The sequence below is a fragment of the Chiloscyllium plagiosum genome, chromosome 17 (assembly GCF_004010195.1).
Source record: "Chiloscyllium plagiosum isolate BGI_BamShark_2017 chromosome 17, ASM401019v2, whole genome shotgun sequence".
Lineage (NCBI taxonomy): Eukaryota > Metazoa > Chordata > Chondrichthyes > Orectolobiformes > Hemiscylliidae > Chiloscyllium > Chiloscyllium plagiosum.
This window is the reverse complement of record NC_057726.1, coordinates 4,636,587-4,640,638: the sequence shown is the minus strand read 5'-3', so window position 1 is coordinate 4,640,638 and position 4,052 is coordinate 4,636,587. Positions and strand designations below refer to the sequence as shown.

The window sequence follows — 4,052 nt, the reverse complement described above, 5'->3', positions numbered from 1 at the left end:
CAGACAGACACACACAGACAGACAAAGACCCACATGCACACATATATATTGTGTGTGGTGAATTTTTTTGGTACAAAGTTACATTGCACTTTGCTCAAAAACCACATAGATTCATGTCGAACTCTGAGCTCAAAAACTGCATTAATTTATGTAAAACTCTGTTATTTCACTTTTTAGATTGGAATCAATCTAAACATCAGGTCAGAGACGGAGAACACAGGGGGCTAACACCTTCAACATATTGTCTAGCTATCACCATTGTTAACAGCTAACCCGAGAATGCAACTTTAAAAAAAAGGGTTTTGTGATTTACACATGAAAGAAGTGAAACTATCACTGTATTCTCAACCGATGAAAGGCTTAACAGACAATCAATTCTTCAATGTATAATTTCAGTTACATCACACTGCAAATTTTACGATCGAGCCGTCCACAATCACCTGATGAAGGAGCTTCGCTCCGAAAGCTAGTGCTTCCAATTAAACCTGTTGGACTATAACCTGGTGTTGTGTGATTTTTAACTTTGTACACCCCAGTCCAACACTGGCATCTCCAAATCATAGAGTTTTAATGGCCTGGTCAATTACTGCCCACTTCTGAATTGTTTGATATCTTGTAACTCCATATATTAATTACTCCTGTAATATTGAAAAATAAAAGAGTCATAGAATTTGGCAGCATAGAAATATACCCTTTGGTCCAACTCTTCCATGGAGAAAGTGAGGACTGCAGATGCTGGAGATCAGAGCTGAAAAATGTGTTGCTGGAAAAGTGCAGTAGGTCAGGCAGCACCCAAGGAGCTGGAGAATCGACGTTTCGGGCATAAACCCGTCCTCATTCCTGAAGAAGGGCTTATGCCCAAAACGTCGATTCTCCTGCTCCTTGAATGCTGCCTGACCTGCTGCGCTTTTCCAGCAACACATTTTTCAGCTCCAACTCTTCCATGCCAACCAGACCTCCTAAATTAATCTAGTCCCATTTTCCTCAGCATTTGGCCCATATCCCTCTAAATCTCCTGGTTCACATACCCATCCGCATGCCTTTTAAATGTAATTGTACCAGCCTCCACCACTTCCTCTGGCAGCTCATTCCATACACAACCACCCTCTGCATGAAAAAGTTGCCCCTCAGGGCCTTTTTATATCTTTTCTCTCTCACCTTAAACCTATGCCCTTTAGTTTTGGACTCCCCTACCCTGGGAAAAGAAAAAGACTTTGGCTATTCAATTTATCCATGCCCCTCGTGATTTTATAAACCTCAAAAAGGTCACCTCTCAGCCTACAATGCTCCAGGGAAAATAGCCCCAGCCTGTTCAGCCTCTCCCTATAGCTCAAATCCTCCAAACCTGGCATCATCCTTGTAAATCTTTTCTGAACCCTTTCAAGTTTAATGACATTTTTCCTATAGAAGGGAGTCCAGAATTTTATTCTGTTTGTTATTGCTTTCTTTTAATCCCATTTTTCTATCTGTCTCTTTGTTTTGCTCTCTGTGCATTAATCAGTTATTATAATTGACACATCCTGATTTACACTTACTTTATTGACAGCTCAGTAGGAAAAGGAACAGGCATCTCACTGGTGGAGCAGTTAATATAGTGCATGTACATGAGGCCTGAAGGGGAAAAATACAGAGATCACATGGATTGTTGGACTGGAGGAGGTTTACAGAGATAGGAAGGGCATCAAACTTTGAAGAGGTTTGAAAACAAGAAAGGGAATATCAAGGTCAATGCATTCCTGGAGGGGGACCCCAGCATAGATTAGTGAACGTTTTGCTTCTACAAATATGTAAACAAGGAAGAGAGTAGCAAAACTCATTGTAAGCCCCTTAGAGACAGGAGAAATTATATTGGGGAATAGGGAAATGGCAGAGACACTATACAACTTTTATATCTGCCTTCGCAGTAGAAGATGGCATGGTGGCACAGTGGTTAGCACTGGTGCCTCATAGCGCCAGAGACCCGGGTTCAATTCCTGCCTCAGGCAACTGTCTGTGTGGAGTTTGCACATTCTCCCCGCGTCTGCGTGAGTTTCTCCCACACTCCAAAGATGTGCAGATTAGGTGAATTGGCCGTGCTAAAGTGCCCATAGTGTTAGGTGAAGGGGTAAATGTAGGGGAATGGGTCTGGGTGGGTTACTCTTCGGAGGGTGGGTGTGGACTTATTGGGCCAAAGGGCCTGTTTCCACACTGTAGGGAATCTAATCTAGTCATGATCTAGAAGACACAAACGACAAATCCAATATAGCAGCTAAACAAAAGTCCATTGGAAATGAGGAAATTAAAACAATTACTATTAGTAAAGGAAAAAAGGTTGATTCCAGTTATGGCCAGGCTGCCTTATGAGGAGAGGTTGAGTTGGTCAGACCGCTACTCTCATCAGAGCTTAGAGAATTGAGAGACGAGCTTCTTGAAACAAACAAAGTCCTTAGGGATTTGACACAGAGAAGTTGTTTCTGCTTCTGGGACAGACTAGGACCACAGGAAATAATCTCCGAACAAAGGTCGCATACTTAACACAGAGATGAGGAGGAATTTCTTCTGAGATGGAGCTGTTAACCACAGAGGGCTGAAAAGGTTGGGTCATTCAAGGCTGAGACGGCTAGATTTTAATCAGGAAGGGCATCAAGGATAAAGCGGGAAAGTGGAGTTGAGGATTATCGTATCAGCCATGCTGGTGGTAGAGCAAACTTGATGGGCTGAATGGCCTACACTTGCTCCTATGTCTTATGGTCTTGCAGTCTAAAACATATTGAACTACTGGCCATAAAGCCTGACATCGATCATTGAAATAAATGGGACCATGTTATTAAGAAGACACTTGGAAAAGGTTGTAGGATTAAGCAGAGTCAGTGAGATTTTCTGAAAGGGAAATGATTTGAAACCATTTGAGTTTTTAAGGGAATAGCTAGCAGGGTACGTAGGGGAAACCAGAGGCTGTAGTACATTTCGATTTGATATCTGATCAGGTGCCACGTGGAAGATTGTTGGATAAGGCTAAGAATTCATGGATTTGGGAATAATATAGGTGCATAGAAAGTGAATTGGTAAACAGACAGAGAATATAATTAAACAAGTCATTCTAGAGTTGGCACAGTGTGAATACTGGAGTGTAGCAAGAAAGCTTGCTGTGCCCTTAGCTAATTACAATCTATATATATGACTTAGATAAAGGGAACTAGTGTATTATATCCCAACTTTGCTAATAATGCGAAGCTGTGAGAATGTATGTTGTGAGGAGGTTACAATGAGTTGTAATGAGTTATAGGTTAGCTCATTGAGTGGATAAGATGATGGTAATTGGAGCATCATGTGTGCAAATATAACCTTATTCACTTAGGTCAGGAAAGTACAAAGTCTGTGTTTTTTTCAGACAGGCAGAAGCTATAAACGGTTGTTATTCAGAAGGATCGGGGAGTCCTTGTACAAACAGCCTAAAATTAATTTCCAAGTCCAGCACTCAATTAGGGAAGTAAATTAGATGTTGGCCTTTATTGTAAGTGGATTGAAGGGAATCTGTAAGTCTTCAATTTGCAGACCTTTAGTGAAACCATATTGGGAGCCTGGTGTACAGATTTGGTCTCTGTACCTAAGAAGGATGTGTAATGTAACTATGAGAATGCCACAGGGATCGGTGCTGGGATCACAATTATTTACAATACATGAATATTAATGATTGAGGTGAGGAAAGTGAATGTACCAGAGCCAGGTTTGTAGGTGATACAAAAACAGCTGGGGAGATGAGTAGTGAGGGTGACACAGAGTCTGCAGAGGGATATGGACAGATTAGGAGAAAGTGAGGACTGCAGATGCTGGAGATCAGAGCTTAAAAATGTGTTGCTGAAAAAGCGCAGCAGGTCAGGCAGCATCAAAGGAGAAGGAGAATCGACATTTCGGGTATAAGCCCTTCTTCAGGAATGAGGAGGGTGTGCCAAGCAGGCTAAGATAAAAGGTAGGGAGGAGGGACTTGGGGGAGGGGCGTTGGGAATGCAATAGGTGGAGGGAGGTTAAGGTGTTAAATTATGACCATTGAATTTAAGACCTTTACACATCTT

General features: G+C 41.9%; 1 protein-coding gene across 1 annotated transcript in view; it reads left to right on the top strand.

Moving 5' to 3' along the window:
- The window catches only part of si:ch211-189a15.5, a 21,057-nt gene that overhangs the window by 11,351 nt on the left and 5,654 nt on the right, over positions 1-4,052 (top strand). The window lies entirely within an intron of this gene.